Here is a 22,468-nt window from a genome sequence, read left to right as displayed (position 1 = left end):
CACACCTGTAACCAAACCCAAAGATCTAGCATAGGGGGAGTGACTTAATTAAATATGACACAATTCTATTTCATTTATCTCCTGAGAGCTGTTTTAATAAAACACCAATGTCTGCAATACTGTCTGTCCCAGACATCCTATTTTCAAAGTGAAGTTATAAAGATTGTTTGTAGCAGCACATCTTCACTTGCCAGACCAGCATAGCACCAACAACAGCTCTTATGTAATAATACAGAGCTTCAAGGCCTTTTGAAATTGCTCAGTTAGCCTCTGACATACCTTATTCTGCCTTTTGGACTTGAGAAACTTCTTGTTCTAAGTATTGCTGAGGGATAGAAAAAGTAATTTCTTGTAACAGTACCATGGCATGCTATTTACATGTCTTAAATTGATGTTTCTTTCCAGAAAAATGTGCAGAATAAATGTTCTTTTCCCTCACCAATAGGGAGCATGGCAGTAAATCCTTTCCATTATGAATCTAACTAGGGTGGATGTATAACAGCACCTGTAATATTTCAATGTCTGATAATCATTGACTCCTACCATCTTTAGCACCTGCAGTTTTCTTCTGAAACACAATATTATACAAGTAATTTTGAAGTCTTATCTGTCTGTTTCTTTTTATTCTTCTTTAATTCCCAGTTCTTGTGTATTATGTCAGTGGCTAATAGCATGTTAATCTGTGCTCTCCCATAGCAACCATGCTAAATATGGATCTGTGTCTGATGGCATTCTTTTTCAGCATGCATTTTATTAGTCTGAATATTTTTTTTTGTCGGCCTATGACACTGGGTTATAAGAACTAACAGCTACATATCTAAATCCAGATTTCTTTGTAAATTGCCTAAATCATGCCCACATCTCTCAACAGAATCCTGTGAATATAACATGGCAGAAAAAAACAGAAACTGAAACAAATCATCTACTGCTTCTCTAACAGGAGGAAAATAATTTAAATAAATGAATAATTTAGTGAATTTGAACCTGTTTATACATATTTGCTTTATTTACTCACAGTCTGGTGTACATAGAAAGGACAAAATTCCCTCAATGTTTCTGGTTTTAGGGATGAAAACACTGAAAGTTGGGATAAAAAGAGGAATATGGCATGCAGAGAGACTTTAAAAGCTTGCAACCTCCCTTCACCACAAACCAAGAATGCTTAGTGCTGTGTATTAACTGGTGTGCAGAGAAGGCCAGATTTTCTAAAAGTAACTGAAGAGTTGTTATCTTGAAAGTGTCAAGCAAACCACTCCAGTGAACTTTTATCTTCTTCTGTCTTGCACAGGGGTCTGTTTGGAAGGCTCTTCTGGAAAACTGTCCTGTGAAGAAGAGAGTTCTAGAAATGCTGGTGACTTTCAGGGATCACCTCCTACAGGACCAAGAAAGATCAGTCTTGATGAGTAAGAAATCAGGTAAGGGGGGCAAGAGGCCTTCATAGATACCCAAGTAACCTTTAAAAATCTCAACTTGAAAAGCAGACACTCAAGAAATGGAAGCACAAAAATAATATGAAAACACTGTCCAGCTGTGCAGAGATAGTGTTAGAAAATGCCCAGCTGGAGCTGAATCTGGTAAGGGGCATAGAGGGCAACATGAAAGGCTTCTACAGACAGATAACCAGTAGAGTCAGACAAGGAAAAACAGACCTACAGCTGACATGGGTGGGACACCTGGTGACAAAAAAAACATGGAACAGGCTGAGGTATGCAATGTTTTCTTTGGCCTAGTCTTTACTAGTTAGACCAACCTTCAGCAATCCAAATTTCCCGAGACAAGTGAGAAGATCAGGAACAAAAACCATTTACCCTTGGTGGAGGAACAACAGTTTTAGGGGGTGCTCAAATAAACAGCACATCCTTGAGTCCATTGAGTCTGGTGGGATGCACACACAAATCCTGTGAGAACTGGCAGATGTCACTGTGAGGCCACTTTTCATTATCTTTGAAAGGTCATGGCAATTGGAAGAGATTCCTGAAGACTGGAAAAATACAAATGTTTCTTCAGGAAAGGCAACAAGAGGGACTTGGATCTGTAGGCTGGACAGTCTCAATCCCTGTCTAGGTGCATGATGGAAGTAAATCCTCCCTGCTTTCCAATTTGTTCTTAGGGATCAGATTATAAACCATTCAACACTACAAATCCAATCACATTCAGTAAGATCCCAGATGCACCCAAGAGTGTGGGTTATACTATATATGTCTGTTCTCATTCATGATCACAGATTCACAAATAGTATGGTTTACCAATTCAACACTTTGAGTCTGCTGAGTTCAACAGGAACTTTCATGAACACAGATACACAAATAGCACGAGCAACAGATTTTAGATCCTTTTAGACTGATGGTGATAAATTCACTAGACTTGCAAGCTATAAATGTATAGTGCTGTGTACAAGTGCTCCTGAGTATAGCCTGATGTGGTTGGACGTGCAAATCTTACCAAAAGGTGTCCTAGATTTGGGGAAGAGGGATGAGAAAGCCCACCAGCTTGGCTGTGAGGTGGTCATATTTTCATCTTCTGTCCCTTAGGATTTCCAATTCCAATGTATACTTTTGGGAGAGTGAAGGTGAGATTGTAGTCAAATATAATGTTACTGCCATCATAAATGTTGGAAAGATTAGAAACAGAAATATTACAATGGCTGTGGCTGTTGTGTAAGTGTGGAACAGAAGTGTGACATGTTAGTGTCACTGACTCTTCCAGCTGGCTGATTACATTACAAGGATTGCCCAATCTCCACCTGGTAACCTCTCAGGCCCCCTGCATGCCATCAGTCCATGGGTATCCTATCACCACATATCACATGGCTGTAGGCCCCATTCTTACAAGGCTCTGGAGTGCCTGCCTCCATTTTACAACATGCTGCTGGAAAAATTACCTTTGTACTTTGTTCACTTTAATTTTTTGCAAGGTTTTGAGAGTTTGTGTCTGCAACATGCATTTACTTCTACCCATTTTTAAACAGCAGCAATTGGTTTATAATCAGATTCACACAGACTTAGTTAAAGGCATGAAAATTTCTCATATGCATGAGTTATCTGTTCAAACCAACTATACATATATATACATATATATACTTGGACGTATTTCAAGTAGGAGTAATACAACCAAGTCCTAATAAACAATATATAAAGAAGATTAATATGTTCTTTTCCATTTTTTCAAAGGTCTTCTTGTTCAACACAGATAGAAGCATTTTCAGAGAAGGTTTCAAAGCACAATAATAAATACCTTAGGATTAAATATACTTTCAAATTTCATTAGTGTTCAAAGTTCCTAAATCTCTACATTTGCTCCTAATCCTTTAGAAGAGAGCTATATCTCTCCATGGAAGTACCTGTGGAGAACTAAATTTCATACTCCTCTCTGACTGAGAATTTGAACCTTTTTTGTAAGTTTTCATTTTCTCAGTCTTTATCTTCACTGCGTGTCTGTGGAGAAACATTGCTCAACAACATATGCAAGATGCTGGGTTAAGTAACAAAACTGAATAAAAATTTTCAAGAATAGTCAGTCTCATGGACAGTCTCCTCACCAGTAAAGGCAGACACACTGTTGGTAATTTCAGCTGTGCTGTGGTCAACACGTGTCCTCTCTTAATTTCTTTCAGATCCCTTTTGTCTTTATTAAGGGGTTCTCTGGGAGACATTTTTAAACTATTTAGTTGTTCTGGACCTCTGAACCACAGTGAGGATATCCTTCTGACAATACCATATACCTTGATGCATGGCCAGTCCAATTACAGCAGCTCTTTTCCTTTGCACTACAATATATCTCTTTAAATGTGTTATTCACCAATGTACATATTTCACATGCTCCTTTAGGAGAAATGTGCATATTTCATCTTCTATTGTTTTAATCTTTAAATATACCAATTACTCAAGCTGCTGTATTCATTCACTCATTATGATTTCCATAGTTTGAAAGTTTTTTTTTTTTTATTTTAAGAATTAGTTCCAAGTCTTGCAGCAATCCTCCCCTCTCTAAATTTATCTACAGTGCCAGATGCCAAGAAAAATAAAAACAGGAGAAACTAAGTCTCTCTGGGAGAGATTGCCTATCTAAAGGTGTGGTGGGTGGATATCTACTCCACAGTGGTCCTGCCTGGGCTGCAGGGGCACAGCTGCCTCACCATGGCTTTCACCACAGGCTGCAGGGGAATCTCTGCTCCAGTGTCTGGAGCACCTCCTCCTCCTCCATCCACAGTGACCTTGCTGTCTGCTGGGCTGTTTCTCTCAAACAGTTTCCCTTTTTTCTTTCATCTGATGTTGCAGCATGTTTTTACCCCCTCTTTGGAATGCTATCACGAAGATGCTCCCGGCATTTCTGACTGGATCAGCTTTGGACAGCTGGCTGCATCTGGCTCTGCCCGTGGGAGCAGCTTCTGACATCTCCTCCTTGCAGCTCCCCCACCATCAAAACCTTGTCACATAAACCCAACATTTTGGCACAATCCAGCACCTGAATGTCTAGTCACTTCAGATCTCAGCTAGGGTATGCCCTGTTAACTCACAAACAAGGGTCCCACCTTGAAAGTATTTGTACTTGGTCAGATACAAGTCATAATTTTTTCTTCCATAATCCTTGGTGACTACTCCTTGGTTCTGCCAAATCTATCATACTGAAATAATTATGTCTTCTACTGAGTTAACTGAAACTTTGTAAACTCAGTGTTACACGACAGTCAAAACTTATGCTGCCTCTTTCAGCTGGCCAGCCATGATCTGTTGAATATCTCTTGCAACTTCCAATAAAATCAGTGTTGATGTTTAAGTCTTAATATGCCATGATTCATTAAAATTACTCCTTTTTTGTTCTTAAAAAAAAGTTTCTGTATCTATTTTCACAGTTCACAAACATTTATACACACATAAAATATATATATATATAAATATTTCTGTCCATATAAATAAATAAACACATATATAAAACCAGATTATGCTTCACTAGGAGAAAAGTTTTAACTCAAGATAATTATAATATATATGTATATGTATATATATTTATATATATATACATATGCTGAATTAGTTCTTGCTTAGCCTTAAGCTCTTTAGAAATTGAATACATTTTAAAAGCAGTGTTAAGTATATGGTTAAAGTATGAAATAAGTGTGTGAATTAAATCACACATCCCAGACAAATTCTAACTCAGTCAATTATCTTCTATTTCACCTTCTATTTAGCTCCATCTTTTTATGCCTGAGCGAATGATTATGGAAAAGGTAAAGAAGTATTTGCAAAGTTAATTGTAAACACGTCTTAAAGGATAAAAATAGAATTAAAATTGTAAGGTACAAAAGGGGGCTGTCATAATATTGCAAAGACAAATTAATTTCCAGTGATTACTAAATTTTAAGAGCATCCCTTTGCAACCCAATGATGATATTTGAACAGAGCTGCATATAGGTGGACAAAATATAAAGATGACCCTTTGATGCAGTTAGACATGAAAGACCTACTTATCCAACAATTCAAATGGGTTTAATTCTCTGACCAGCTTAAACTGAAATTGGAAGTGACAACAGGGACATGTTTTGTGTTTATAGAACAAAGGCAATGTTAACTTTTAGAACAGAGAACAAGGTACTGACTGCACTAACTGCGTCTTTAAAGATGCCAGACAATTCTAGGAAGTTTATCAAAAGCATCCATTTTTAAAGAACAATAATATACAGAACATCAAAGAAAAAAATCTTGCCAAGATTTTAATTAACTTCTGGAAATAATGAAACCTGCATTTAATTCAGATATTTTTAATTTGCCTGTTGGTCTGGTATTGCACCTAACAAATATATTCACATATATACACTTGCCTGTGTAACTGCTTCTGCATAAGTAATGCAGCCATGGCATATGTGTTTTCAAAATGCCTACCATCTCCATTATTTGGATTAATTTTCACATGAGAGCTATTGTTGCTTTTCAGCTGTCCCATACATAGAAATTTGTTCTTTAAAGGGAGAATCATTAGAAATGTTTCAATTTCTGCAATTAGTCTATTTTCCATTCTCTAAAAAGTTGTGCTTTCCTGTTGACACTAATGTGATTATGCTAACAAAGCTTCTAGACACCTCTGTGAAAGATAATTAGTGTTCTATTTGACATAATCAAAGAATGATGAATCATAGAGTGGTCTGTGCGACTTGATGACAGGTCACTTGTAGTTGTATGACTTTAGCACAGAACATTGAGGGGAAAAAATTATTTTTCTTGAACTGAAGTTTAGAAGATTGTTAACTCTAAAATTCAAACAGACACAAGGACAGTAATGTTTATTCACTAAATTTTACCTCATTGAGGTGAACTGCAGGCTTTGATCCCTTCTCAAATAACATCTGTCTGATAGAACTTTAGACTAGAAGATTTAATTGCTTTGACATATCTCACCTGCACATTGCTTCTCATATTCAAAACATATCATACCTACCATCCACTTCTCATACCAGCTTCCCATTACAAAAACCAACCATCAGTAACATGCAGAGGTTCAGAGAATCCTAGAATGGCTTGGACTGAAAAAGACCTTAAATGTAATCTATTTCCAGCCCCTCTGCCATGGGTGGGGACACCTTCCACTAGACCAGGTTACTCAAAGCCCCATCCAACCTGGTCTTGGACACTGTGGAGAATGGGGATCCATGGCATCTCCAGACTGAAGAACCCCAATTCTCTCATCCTGTCTTTGTAGGAGAGGTTCTCCAGCCTTTTGATCATCTTCATGGCTCTCCTCTGCACTTGACCAACAGATCCATGTCCTCCTTATGCTGAGGGTCTGAGACCTGGACACCATTCCAGGCAGGGGCTCATAAGAGCAGAGAAGAAGGGGAGAATTATCTGCCTTGACCTACTGATCACTAATACTAGTTCTACTACTTAGTAGTAACACTATTCCAAAAACATGGCTGTCATATTAAGTTCTGTTTCATTTGTCTGTTTTTTTTCTGAGTGAAACAGAGCTTTAATTTTGTTTAAAGACTGACCCAGTAACCAAATTATAAACCAGTACAACAAATAACTACAGGTTAATACAAGTATTAAATGGTCATTTATTAAATTAAATATTAATTTAATTTAATTAATGTTTTCTAAGAAGAGGATCAAATTGTAATTCTTAGGCAAAGTTCATTTAAAAACCAAATATTTTGAAGGGGAAAAGATAAAGCTTTCATCAGCAGAGCTAATGCACTCAGACTCAGACATGGCTGTGTATTTTCATCCATCAAATACTATGTAAAATCTTTCACAATAACACCTATGTAGAAAACAGTGATAAACCTTTAAGTTTTCAAATTCTTCATTTCATGGGATCATATTACTTTTGGTCTAGTCTTGTTTTTTTAAAAAACAAAGTCTTAATTTTTCTTTGCCTGGAAAACATATAAACAAACAGAAGAACTGTAATGTGCCTTCATGCAGAAACATTTGTTATTGTAAAGGACAGTGCATGTTTTCTTAAAAAGACTAATAAAGTCCTCTGAAGGCAAGAGATAAGAATTTAATTGTGTCAGAAACAGGAATTCATTTCCTTTCTTAAAATTTACCCAATAATATGTAAAGTGGATATAAGTTTTTAAAGGATTTTCAAATTATTTTGTTTTGGTAATGATTAGTGAAACTCCTTAAAAGAATTTATTTTCTCACATCTCTTCCATATTATTTACATTTATTCTGCTCTCGTAATATTCATTAAGCTGGCACTTTAATGTTAAAAGGTAATTTAAAGGTTGTGCTTCCTCTCATCTGCACAGCAACCTATGACTTTTTTTTGTGTCAATAAAGGAATATGTCAGAGTGCAGATTTTCCAAAAAAAGTCATATATCTTCTCTGTGTTCAGGAGAATGGAGCCCATGTGATAGCTGTCCTATAATTTCAAATTAATTCAGAATACTGTTCAGAAAAACATGTGCAACATTTTTTAAAAGTATTGATAATTTACAGCATAGGATTCTTTTAAAAGAAGTAATCACATACAATTCTGATTAAATCCATTATATTTCATGTGATTACTTCTTTTTCCAGCACACCAAGTCATTAATACAGGAGCAACAGGCAAGAATAAGGTAAAATACATAGGAAATAAAAGGAAAAATAAAATCACAGGACCCTAAAATAAGAAATTGTGTCCCTGTATTTAATGTAGTACAACGTTTAAGACCAGAAATATATATCTCTTTTTTGTTTCAAAGCATGGAAAAGCAAAATGTATCTTTCATTTTCTAAAAATAAGAAACTGCCATGAACTGCAGAGCTAACATGTAATGCAAAGCAGTCTCATCTCTGTTGCCAATCTGCTCATCTCTGGAAGGTCGTTGTGTGCAAGCCCACTGCAGTCAGCTGTAAGAATTTAGTCTCAACTTATTTGAAGTACTGAAGTTCCCACATTTTCTGAGTGAACAAAATTATTAATCTGAAATATTGTTCATTATGCAGCCACAGTGCCAGTCTTTGGCCCAGCTTATGCTTAGTGAGAGTTTTTATGCACGTTCTGTAATTATGGCTTACAGGAAGTAGCTCTCATTAGAATTACATAGCAGATTACCACTTTATTTTTTTATCCAGGCCTAATTAATAATTTTTTAAAATAAGCACTCTTCAGTGACCTTTCTATGAATCAGATGAATTTCTGATTCCTTTAGAACATAAAATTCAGAGAAATTGGTTAGTTTTGTAATAGTACTTTTCTTTAAAATTTCCTAGAAACTAACTTATCCTAACAGTCTTAAGACAATTTAGTGATAATGTGCTGCATTAATGGACTCCTTATTGACAGCTGATTGTGAAATGTGATTTCTAATCCCCTTTCCACTGATTGCTTCTGATGAAATACTGAAGCATTTCCTAGAAGCAAGCATTGATCTAGTTCATGGTAAGTGAATGCATTGACCAGTGGAATCACCACAATTCAACTAAAACTGTCACACAGGACAAGCAATGCAAGATAGACATTCTTTTCCTCAGCCATCTGATCCCTCAGTTTGCAGGCCCTAATGTTTTAAATCTTCCAGGGCTGAAATTTAGGTTTGTTGGTGAAAGGGGGAAAGGCCATGGCAGGTTAAAGTCTAGCTGGAGTGAGGATGTCCACATGTTGGCCATAGTACTAGAGCAGAGCAAGCCACCAAAATAAGCTGGCTCTGTGCTGGCTTGAAGACTGGAGGAAATGGCATATTTATTCCTCTTTGTGACTTGCACACAGACACAATCCTTGGAACATGACCTCAAAACAAGGATCTTGAATTAACATCTGTGCAATGTTTAATATTATTTGGTACTTGACTGAGAATTTTTGTTTGCATCCTTCATATCAGATGACAGTGGAACGCTGAATTAATCTGCTTAACTTTAACTTTTTTTTAAATTTTGAACATTACTTTCTGATATCAGAAAATTAGGCCTGCTGGACTCCCATCATTAATTTAGATTTTACAGAGAAATTATTTTGTTTCCTTAAAAAAATGATCATCTTGCAAAAAATACTTGTCATGGTTAAAAGCACAATGAAATGCTGCCAGGAAAAATCAGGCAATTTAGGTTATAAAATAATAATAAGATAGATTATAAGAATATAGTTTATATTATAAGGTATAGAGAGTTCATGGCATTGAGAAAGTTGTCTAAACTCTATCTGAAATTTTCGATCAGTAAGATAGATTTGACTTATATACAAACCACAAAAACGTAATTGGATGAAATGCATAATTACTGCTATTGTTATTAACTTAAGGATTTTCAGTTAGAACTTCTGATCTGTATTTCAGTCAGAGCACAAAGTCTATTAACAGAACATTAGGAAATGTTTTGTAATAAATGTACATACTATATTCAGATTCTGTTTAGCATCAATATAAATTGCATAGTTTGATTTAATGGGCTGTGCAGGAAGGTCACCTTATCTCAAAAGTCTGTCAAAGTCACTGTCTATTTGAAGTAGAAATTATTAGCTTCAGTCAATAATAATCAATACACCTAATATATGTTGCAAAAGTTTTAAAACTGCACAGAATTAAAACTGTACAGAACACAGAGAACAGAGTAGAAATCCAGATGGATGACTTCTGATGTTTGTTATACTTTGTTCAGTGACAAAAACCTAAATATATTAAATAAATAAAAGTTCAAAGATATTGAAAAGTACTTCTGGAAATTAAAACAGACCAGAACATTTAAGACAGAAGCAGAATTAAATGAAATATACCACATCTGGAATTGGTAGAAAAAGTAAGATCTGAAAACAAAATCATGCATTTGCTCAACTAAGACATAGGATTCTCACAAAAAAAAAAAAAATCAAATTACAGTTAGGTAAAAGAAAGGTTGCTCTATATAGAAGCTGAGATAGGATAAGCATAGACAAAGAAATGGACATTTTTCAAATTCATAAAATAAAATCTTTTGAAGAATGAAACTGAAGTTCTATAATTTCTGAATTTCTACTGAAAGAGGGTAGAAATACATGGCTAAAGTGACTCAAAATATAAATATTTATTAAAAAAGAGCTTCATCTGCAAAGCTTGGGATTTCACATCTGTTGGGAGATGAATCAAAACAAATCCTGTCATGCTCTAAGTGTTTCCTGTAAAAGTGCAGTATGAGCCAGGTTTTCTGTTGCAAATAGCATCACTATGTGCTGTGTATGAGCTTCCTCTCATGTCCTCCTTATCAGAAACTGCCATAGAAAGAGACATTTTGCTGATAAGCACCAGGTAATTTTGTCCCCCAAATTAGTACAAATGCACAGCCTACAGGAAAAGAAAAAGCATGCCATAAAAAAATCAAAAACAACAAACAAAAAAAGCACAACCAAAAAAAAAAAAACACAGCAAGAACAAAAGCCTTACCTACACAGATTTAAGAGATGCAGCACAAAGACAGGTAAGCTACAGACACCTCTTAAAAATAGCTACCTTGCTAATAAAAATAATTTTTAAAAGAAACAATCTAAATAGATGCTATGAAATTGGAGCACAGAAGAAAACTTCCCAAGTTCTTAGTTATCACTTCTATGATATTTTCTGATTTTCCAATTCAGAGAGATATTCCAATAGATATTACAGTTTCAGGATGTTAGAACAAAAATTATTCTGATGTCCTACAAAAAAAGAGAAGACCAAAGTTTATTACTCCAAAACTTATAGAAAATCTTGCTTAAGTGCAGCAATTAAAAGGTTGGAGTACTGAAAGCTAACTTCACTCTTGTTTAACAATTATTGACAGAAAAATTAAAATTAATATCTCTAATTGGTAGCAGTTCTAAGTTGAACATTGTATCACTAATAAGTAAGCCTCAGTAAATTTAGTATGTTCCAGATGCTCCATTAAACTAAACTTTTGATTTTTGGTACTGTACCAAGGCTTTTTTCTTCCTTTCTGTTGCTTTGCTACTGCTTTAGTTTGCTAATGAAGACTGATCTCAGAGCTGAAACAGCATGAGAAAAAATTGTGTAGTGCAGAAAATTGGAAATCAGGAAGCAAAACCAGATGAATTACTCATCTTCCTCCAAGATCTCACAGAAGATGGAAGAGGTTTCTCGACTTAGTTGTACACAGCTAATAGCCTTCAATGTTTTTCAGGTTTTGAAACTGTAATCAGAATAAGCTTTAGTGTATTCTTGACTTCAGTTTTCCTAATACAAAATCCTCCAATTCATTGCTCTTATTTTTTTATTGTTTTGTTTTGCAGTGGGATTTAATAAATTATCCCTAATGTTAATGTTCAGCTTTATTTGCTTCAATGATGATCTTTTAAATCTGTTGGGAGGTAATACTAATAACAAATTTCTTTGGACCAAGAAATAAATGTATTTTAATGTAAAAGAACGTTAGTCTTTCTTTGTTTACCTTTGTCTTAGTGATAATTAATTAGAGTACCTAAGTATCTTCCTATATTTGCATATCAACCACTAATTTTCACGTAAAATAGGCATTAGGCTTGCATTGCACAAAGTTTTACATTTAAGTACTTGTAAATAAATATAGTAACATCAATTTGAAGAGAGGGATAATCAAATACTGGTAAATGCAATGATCTTTGACTCAGTACTTAGATAGTACTGCTGGATACTAAGGGTTAATTTCAGAATAAACTGGGCCATAGTTTCTTGTGACTACTAAAATCCAAACATCATTAACAGAACAAGAGAAGTTATGCATCAGTTTGCTACCCACACTTGCAGACAGGAATTTGTTTATCCATTTAGCCCTGGTTTCTGAAATGGAAATATTTCCCAAATATTTCTTAATCCTTACTATCTACATAATTGATGCTTTTTTTCTTCTTCTTTTATTTTAATTTTTTTTTCAGATTTGGGTCACAATGAATCACTGTATTGACAGATAGATAGATAGATAGATAGATAGATAGATAGATAGATAGATAGATAGATAGATAGATAGATAGATAGAATCATAGCATACTTAACACTGATTACTGGGGTTTTTCAGACTAACAGGCTTTAGAGGAAGAAGGTATAATTCAAAACAAATTAATGAACCTTTTACAAAGACAGTAAGTATTTTCATCTGCAAGCAGAAGGTGGGCTGGACATTACCAAGATACCATGTAAAATACTTCAGTCATGAATGCTTTACTGCACAGTAGTGAGAACCAGTGTGCACCGAGAAGCACATGTGCCTTCAAACTACACTTCAAAATACCTTTAGAATTCAGATTTATAACTAAAGGCTCTCTCTCAATGAAGGCAAAAAATATTCACACACGGTATTTCTAATAAACATACAATGCCTCTGTAGACTGGGATTCTGCTTTGACAGAATTTGTTTACTTTTTGAAAATACTTTCCAGTAAATTGGAAGATTTTGTCCCTGACTCTCCTCCTATGTTCTTGGCTACCTCACTGCTAAGAGAATTAGCAAATCTCCTAAGAAGATCTAATTTACAAGGTCATTTACAAGATTACTCACAAGGTCAATTACCAGGTCATTACAAGATTGGTGGCCCTGATGCTTCCAGCAGTGCAGCTTTTCTCAACCTGCTGCTCATCCACCAAACATCCTGGCAGATTTTCCCTGTCCCAAAGAGACTGCTATGTCAACATTGCCTGGAATTAATTGAATCTTCAAAAGTTCATTTGAGCAATACACAATAAAGCTCTATAAATTAACTTTTAAAACAATGCTTTACTTAAGAATATTTATTATCCAGGATACTGTTAAATCACTCAAATATGACTCTTAGGAGTAGCATAAATAATTTTCCTATGACCCTTGATATAATTAACTCCCATTTTAATCATAAATTTTCTGAAGCATGGGAGTAATTATGAAACCATTTATATACAAACATATCTTTTAAATGGGAATATTTGTTACAATTGAGATTATTTATTTTTATTTACCGATTTTTCTAAATTACTTTTCCTAAGATTATCTGCAATTATGATGGCAGTGGTCCAGTAAGAATGTTGGTGTCTTGGGATTGAAATAGTGTTTTAAAACCATCCTTTAGAATACATGCATTTTATCCATTCTCTGAGCTAGAAACACACCAAGAAAGACCAGTGGTCATTGACACTACAGAGATTTCTTTGGAATTTCATTATTTGATCCTTAGTTTCATCGTGAGTCGAAAATTTCTATCTCTGAAAATCCATTGAAGTAAAAGTCACAACCACTTCATTCTCAGGTTTTAAAGTGTTCAATGCAAGTTACATACAATAAGTACATGGAATTTAGTTCTGCTCAGAATATACAGATAATTTGGACTTCATACCATTCACTAGCCAGCATTTCAAGGATAAGTTTACTGGAAAAGATTCTGTCAAAATTTTCATGGAGGGCAGTATTTCATACAAATTTTTTTAATATATTTTTGACCTTAAAAGCAAAGAATTTTTATTTTAGTCATATAAAATAAAGAAAAAATAAAGTCATGAAAAAATAAAGAAAACCAAAGGTCAGATCTTCAGTGTATTCTTCTGATCTTTCAAAAAAAAGCCTGGAGTTTATTCCAACGACTTGAGATCTTATAGACCTATTAGAAAAATGGTCTGGTAGACAATCAGAAGTTTTGACCTCTATTAATGCAAAATAAAAGCTAAATCTCCAGTAAGGTCAAATAAACATAGGGATATGTTTATCAAGTCTAAAATACTCTGAGAGTTTAACATTTTTCATATTGTTGAATACCTGCTATTAGCAGCATTAATTAATAACAGGCTAACTGTAAAAAATTAATAATCAACAGATTTTCAGGATTCACCTTTCCGGTCGCTTTGAAAACTATTCCTCAGATTCTCAGTGTGTTAGGTTTGATTTGTGATATGTGTCTTCTAATACACAGAAAACTATATAAATTACTATTAAAGGCTTTACAAATACTCTCCTTTTATAGTATTGCTGTCGTCAAAGATCCCACATCCTGAAGTACAGGTCTACAACATTTGTGATTAGCTTTATCAAAATTATATTCTCTCTACCACATTACCTATGCTTTTTAAAATCTCATGACAAATTTAATATTTAAGTAGGATTTTACATCAAAGTTAAATGAATTAATTGCTGACAGTAATATTCAAGTGTCTGCATAGTCAGAATGTAATAAACCCACAAAAATTTCTTGGGAGTTAATGTGTTTTTTCATGTATGTAATTCATTAGAGACTAAAAAATCCAAACAAATAATATGATTTAAGAGCAGAACTGTTTATATTTAACCCCAGGACCTCCTTTTCTTTCAAGCCTTCTTGCTCTAGATCCCACACTGTTTTCACTTATCTCTCTGTGTGACATACTTACACAGATTACCTGATAATGTGTGTAAAAGTTTCTATTATTAAAGGAGTTATTCTACTACAGCATTATTTTCAAATTTAATTACTCAAGAGGAATAAAAGAGCAACCAAATTATAAGTAGAAGCACAATTTCCATTTTTAATGTTTTCAATGTGTTTACATAGTAAAATAATCTGTGGGAATAGCTGTGATCATGACTTAAGAAATCTTTTTGGAGATACTATTTGAATAGGGAATACAATGAAAATTCCACATTCATTATACAAAATTCAACTTAAAGTCATATCTTGCACAACACATCTACTGAAATATTAGGACAACATTTTTCATAGTTTATTTACTTACTAATTTCAGAGATATGGCAGGCTGACAATACTATAACCAATACTTTTATTGGCTTTCATTACTGTATTGTGAGAAAAAGTCAGGGTGTGAATCTGTAATGTGTTAATAGATTGGAAACTGCCACCTTCAGCCTGGTGCTACACTCCTTTCATTTGCTGTGGGTTGAAGACATGGGCACAATTGTGATGCAGTGAATACTCTGCAAAAACTTCTTTGGTCACACTAGATTGCCTGCTTCAGTCAAACAATAGCTTAGCCATGTAGCCAATACAAATCTTTCTGAAAACTAAAATTCCTGCAGGATCTGATCAAATTTTTGCTTTTTGCCTTAAAAGGAAAGGATAAAGAAAAGGAAGATAAACTAGTAGAGCTTTGAAAAATAACATACAGGCATAGAATCTCCTAAGAAACTCATTAAAATGTATGAATAATTATTTGGGAAAACAGCCAGAAAATTTTTAAGTACATATACATTATATAATATCTACTTGACAATATTATATACCAATACGTAATAATATATGTAGGTGTATAGAAATATTGCATATATGTAATATGTATGTATATATATGTATAATTTCCCCTCTTCCTGACCCCCACTAATTTTTTCAATATATTGTTTGAATTACATTCCAATCATATTTTGGAAGTAAAAATGACTCAACAGGTTAATGAGAGTTCCTTTTGCCTGGTAATTATTTGCCCTATTATCATTACCCTTGTATAATCTTTAACATTTCACATTGATGCTAACCTTAATAAAATGATTATGGCTGTGATATCTAATCCATCTCTTTCTCTATCTAATATGTTCTTCTATAATTATAGAACACAAGATCTTCTTCACAAATTTTTTCCTGGATTAATTGAGTATGTCTTCTACATTATGAGATAACTTACAAGCATTGATTCAAATAGACAGTTTTCCCAAAAAGAAAATTAGAGCAAAACAGTTTTTATTCAGTAGATTCACAGTACAGAACAAAGAAACAAAAAAACATACTCTGGAATAGAAGTGACATGAGAAGGAGGAAACACTATTTCCACAACTAGCCTCATTTATTCCACATTGGGGAAAATCTAATCAAGATTCTTTTCATCTATGAAATATATCTGGAGTCTGAGTTCAAAACAGAATAATTAAGCACTTAGTTGTCATAGGTCAGAACTCAGAGATATTCAAAAAGCAAAACCCTTAAAGTTTTCCACTAGATTGCTTAAAATCTACTTTTTTTTCCCCTTTAGAAAATGATGTCATTCCAGCCAGAGGAAAAAAAAACCAAAAAAACAATCCACACAAACAAGCTCTTCTCTATGAATACAGGAGAGAATTAAAAAACAAACAAACCAAAACTGTCCTTTTCAATAAAGACGAGATAAAGCAGTATGAAAGATGATGCAAGTTCTCAGATGTAATGTGAATAGGTCCAGTGTCAGGGGGATTCCCGACTCCTAACATTTTGTGTCCTAATGAAGAACTAAATCCCTATTGCTCTCAATGGAATATTCTCAGGCAGAGAGTATGAGAAGCTTGCCTCGGAATGTAGCCCCTCTGCAGACTGAGGCCAGAGTCAAATTAAGAGGCTACACTTATACCCCAAACTTCTGCATGCAAAGAAAACCTGTGCTAACAGTTGCTAGACAAAAAAAAAAAAAAAAAAAAAAAAAAAAAAAAAAAAAAAAAAAAAAAAAAAAAAAAAAAAAAAAACCCAACCAACTCCCCAAACAAAATGAAACCCCAAAACCCAACCAAAGAAAGAAACAAACACAGCCCCAAACCATAAAAAAATTAAATGTATTTTTCTTGGCTTATGTTTTGGGCAAAACTGAATCTTCCCAATGCATTTTAAAGATGGCAAAGGGAGTAAGTGTCCATAGGAACACGAGCTCATGTGTTCCACCTCCTGAAGGCTGAGAACTGAGCACCTGGGTGCCTTTAATGGCTTGGGAACACACAAGCACGTGGTGACAGCAGCTTCACCCCACAAGATCTCGACAAGCAGGAGCCGAGGGTGCTGGTGAGGTGTGTGCACCAGGAAACCTCTGCAGGGCAGCAGAGCAGGGGCACTGAGAGCTGGCACTTCAGCCTTGCATCCCTCACCCCAGACATTTGAGCACCTCACGGGTCTAGCACATGAATGTACAGAATTGTTCAGAAACAGGTGAAGACACGCATCTTCTAAGAAATAAAAGTTTTGAAGGCAGCCAAGGCTTTCTGGAAAGATTGCAAGTAAGAGAAGAATATGATCCTTAAGGGAGGAAAAAAGTGGGAAAAGATATAATATCATAGTAAACACACACAAAAAAAGCCTCTTTGAATTGTTAGATTAACTGGCTTTGTGTAATGTAAAGCCTCAAATGAAGCTGTATTTACTTTTAAGAGTTTGTTGAATAGGGATGGATGGCAAAGTGCCTGTATCCTTTTTTAAAGAACAGACACACAAGGATTTGGTCTAGCACAGCAGGTAGAGACACAGAGGGACCTGTACCCAGAGGAAGCTCTGGGGAATAGGTTTTTATACACCAAGAAGTCACCAAGGGGTGAATATTGGGACATATTCCTAGGTTTTAGATTAAATTTCTGCTGTTCAGGAAGATCATTTTAAATTAGGCACAACATTTTATATTTAAGGATACATTTTCTATGTTCTTCAGGATTGTCATTCCTGACTTCTGAACTTAGACTTCTTTTCACTGCTCTTTTTCTTCTTCTGTTTATTTTGGTTTTGAAATTTAACAAATTGCTTCAGAAACCATTTTTTCCCATATTTATTGAATAACAGAATACAGTATATTCTACTACTGCATTGAAATTATTTTTTACCTTAGCTAGTTAAAATGTTTCTGGGAAACAATTCTATGCCTATAATTTACCTTTCATATACACATAAAGTCAGAATTGTATATTATACTAAAAAATGAAAATATCATCCAGTACTAACAATATACTTTAATTTTGTTCAAAATTTACGACCAGTTTTCCATCATCATATTGATGCTATTATTGTTATTATAATTTTTAATAATACTGCTATTATTTAGAATAAATACCTTTTATTGTATAAATGTAGCAAACTGGCCTACCAGGTAGAGGGCATGGAAGCAAAAAAATGAATGCAGAGAACTGAACATTCTTCCCTACCTTTACAATACTGGATTAGTAGATAAATAGACAAGTACTCCAATGTTTTGTAAGGCTTTCACTACCATCTCAAATACATATAAAAAAAGCAATTATTTGCATCTTCAGAAAGAGTGAATTCTACTGCACATTTTCAGTTAACTTCATGTATTAATCCATGAATTGCACACACATAACTGTGGACTTGTACATCAAGGGATTTATCTTAACATCATTGACTTGGTTCCTTAAAAGGTCATTTTTTCAGCCTGTAGTGAGAGCATCTCAGTACAAAGGAGCAAGATGGCAAAATAATTCCAGAAGAAAATAAACATGCAAGTTTAGACAACTTTTCATTGCTACATTCAGATTTCAGTAAATCATAACCACTGAAAACAAGACATTTTAATGTGATCTATTTCTGTATTGTTCTGTGCAAAATGATTTCACATGTCAAATACATCAGCTTGCAATAGGCATTGCTGCTTTCACAAGAGTACCTCCAATTTAAACATATGCTCTAAAATAAACAGAGGATAGGATGCAAATTCCTATCATTTCTTAGCTCAGAGTGTTTTAAGGAAGCACAAAATTAGAATAAACTTCCTGGATCACAAAATTTACTTCTTTATTATTACAGGTAGCATTTAATGAATTCACTTTCAAAACTATTCATAGTCTAAGCTTAAAATAACTTTTTTTCCTCCCCCCACCATTCTCCTTCAAAGATAGTCCCAAAAGGCATTGTTCCAGTAGACTGGGTCTTTTGCCTCATTTCCAGTTTGAGTGTATTTATAATTGTTTTCTCCCTTTTTGTTCTTGTACAAACATTGGCTTTTAGCCTAAATGGCAATATTTCTTCCAGTTTTAACTCTCCTACTGAGTATCTTAACAAAGACATGCCCTTTTGACTTGTTTAGCCTCAGATAACAAGTTCTGGCTCTTTGTAGAGAAGACATTCCTCCTGCTTTACTTATCCATCTAGCAGAGATTTTGTGTAACTATTTTAGTTTTAATTTACTGATCTCTGATATAGGCAATCAAAACTAAGAAAGCATTTCAGATAAGCATGACCAGTGTCTTTATTTCTACTGGAATTGCCTTTTCAACACAGTCATATCATTTTCTGGCTAAATAAATTCACTAATTTGCAATACTGCTGTTATGTAGGACAGTGAAGTATATTTCATTTTATTTCTTTGCTAACTTTCAACAGAAGTGGGATACCAGTAGCTGGGCTGTGATGACCCACCCTTTAAGGGAAGGGTGCATCACTCTAAATTATATGTTACTGAATTTAATCTGATTTCTATTAGTCCAGTTAAATAAGTGATTTTTATACAATAACACCCTGTATTGACAATGCTTATTTATTTGTATCATCAACAAATACAATCAGAATTTTTATTGTATTTCTACCACAGTCACGACTGTCTTACTAAAGTCATGACTGCAGTATTAAAGAACTTCAGTGCCAAGTTATTTTAGAAACATCATTAGTAACTACTGTGCTACCAGATATTGCAAACTGTCTGTTGCTCTCTCCCTGTTGGAAAGCTTATATCAATCTTCCAGCAATTCCATTAATTCTTGTCATTTGAAGTTTAGCTATTAGCTTCTCCTGAGCTGAATTTCAGAAAGATTGTATCGAGTGTTTTATTCATCTGTTAAATCAGCCAAAAAATAGCATCTCAATTTACATAGATTGAGAACCTTATGGTATTTTACTTCCACCTTTTTCTGTGGTGCATTGAATTGCCTTAGTATATCTGTGCATAAAATCTGCCTTTTGCAGATCTAGACATGGATTACAGCCATTTAATTCCATTTAATCTTAAATAAATTTAAATATTTTTCTTTCCTTTTTGTATTTTTTTTCATGAAAGCCCAGTTTTGATATGTTGGGGTTTCTACAGAGACCTGGCTCCCTTGGATACACTGCAGAATTCCTTCTCAGCCAGCCACACCAAATGAAACCACAGTCTATGTAACCCACTTTCAGTATCTGAATGCAAATGATTAGAAAAAGTGTAAATGATATTAATCTAGTGTATAGTCAAGCATCCAGTAATCAGTGGAGTATACATGTCTTGACTCACTGGTAGTACTTTTGTGTGCAAAAATCTTACTCATTTTTTCTCTTAAGCCTTTCCAGTCACTTTCTTCTTTCTGCAATATTCCAAATATGGTCTTCACAGCACTTTCACTATTTGGTGCTATTGTATGTGCATGAGCTTCAAGATCTATGCATAATCATCTTGAATTAAAACTAAAAAAAAAATCGATATGGAATTTGACTGCAACATTTAAAAGCAAATTAGTTTTTTTTTTCTTTAATTATGCAGCTGCAGAAGAGCAATAAATTCTTCAGAAGAAAATCACAGGCTTTGAGGAAGGTTAACAAGCAATATCTTGAAGGCTGTCATATTTCAGAAGAATTAAGAAGCTTTGTAAGACCCTAGATGCCTTTTTGCTTGTCCCAAATATATAATGAAAATGCCATTTTTATTTATTTCCAAGTTTAGATCATCACATTCTTCCATGATGATAAGCTTCTCAGGTCAGAGGCCACATCTTACAGTGGTGTTATTTAGAGCACTGCAATTTATCCTGTAACATGGAGAACATGGATTGTTGCTTAAGATTTATAGTTACTGGCCTAAGGTATACAAAAGCTGCTACCAGTACTGTGAGAAAAACATTTTGTAAGTAGCTGAATGCAGGACAAAAACATAGAACAATTCTGGCTAGTTTTGTCTTCATCCATAGATTGATACAATCACGATCTCCTGCCAATCGTGTTCTAGTTTAGCCTGTTGAATGAACTCTCTGTTTAACATTTTAATGAGAGACTTACCAAGAGGTGAAATACAAAGATAGCAGCCTTCACCTCTGAAGTGATAATGAACAGCAGATAACAGCAGTTTGAACATTTGCTGACCTTGGAAGCAGGAGCTCCCACCTTCTTTCTCAAAACCCTGCCAGATCATGAGCAAAATAATTCCAATCACAATGCACAACAGCAAAAATCAGCCACAGGGTGCTATGCTGTATGTATTACACAACTATACTGATTTATTTATGTGAGTCTCTACTTTTAGTTGGTCATTTATGTGATTTATGTAGCTGCCTCACAATGGGTTACTTGGTCATCAGTTCCTGTAGGTATTTTTCTACATTGCTTTTCCAAGGACAATAAGTTTTGAATAACAACAAAAGTTTTGAATAATAATGCAAAAGGAACACTTTTCATAGTGAATGTTGAAATAACTGTATTCCACTTATTTTTATCAATGACATATATGAAATTTATATACATATATAAATACATATATTCATATGTATTTAATCAAAAGTAAAGAGCGGAACAACAAAGAAGATTATTAGTTATATATATACATACATACATACATATATATATATATGTAGACTTTAATCCTTCAGTTAGCTCCTCTTTTCAGCTCTCTGTAGTGGAACACTGGCATTGTGAGAAAGTACCACTGCCACAGAAACAAGAAAAGACAAAAGAACAAATAAAAGAGAACCTAAAGACATTAAAAACAATACAGAGACTGTACTACTGAAATTCAATCTCACCCTCAATCCCTTTATGCAAATTCATCTAGATGAAGAGGGAACAGCGTAAATACTAAAAATAGCTTTTAGGCTCTGAAGATTGAGATTGCCAGTAATTGATGAGTTAAAAGTTTACTTTATTTCCTCATAAGCCAGAAGGTTCCTCAGACACTCAGACACAAAACAGCCCAAGATAACAGTGTTTGTCATTTTGTTACTAATTTTTAAACTAAGCCCTCATATTTGCTTTCTTGCATTTCAATTGCTTTCTGTTTTCTGTGGTTTTCTGCTTTATACTCAGTTTTATACTCAGAATTTTTTTAAAAGTTGTCCTTTAGGGGAAAAGGTTTTGCAGTAAGTAAAATAATAAAAATATAAAGGAAGTCAATGGAAAAAAGGATTCTTTATAGTACAAGATAAATAACTGCAGATAATTGAAAAATCTTTGAAAAATCTTTATGCATCTTTGTAATCTCAGTAGTGCTTTTATTTTTATGCAATACATCTTCTTTTTTTTTTTTTTTTTTTTTTTTTTTGTGTCAAATATATAATTTTTGAGGTGCATTGATCAGAAGGAAAAAACACCCTAAACACAGTTATACTTATCATGCAAATTAGCTCCTTTACAATACCTGTTAAGCTGTCTGAAGGATTATCTTTAGAATGCTAAATT

General features: G+C 34.2%; 1 long non-coding RNA gene across 1 annotated transcript in view; it reads right to left on the bottom strand.

Moving 5' to 3' along the window:
* Positions 1-16,828, bottom strand: part of LOC306800726 — a 599,049-nt gene extending 582,221 nt beyond the window's left edge. Inside the window, exon 1 of the long non-coding RNA XR_013773911.1 lies at positions 16,742-16,828. This is a non-coding gene — a long non-coding RNA (uncharacterized lncRNA). The remainder of the gene's footprint in view (positions 1-16,741) is intronic.
* Between the last annotated feature and the right edge of the window lie 5,640 nt (positions 16,829-22,468).

This window comes from Erithacus rubecula, assembly GCF_903797595.1.
Source record: "Erithacus rubecula genome assembly, chromosome: 4".
Lineage (NCBI taxonomy): Eukaryota > Metazoa > Chordata > Aves > Passeriformes > Muscicapidae > Erithacus > Erithacus rubecula.
The sequence above is the reverse complement of the archived record's forward strand: the minus strand, read 5'-3'. Positions and strand labels throughout refer to the sequence as shown.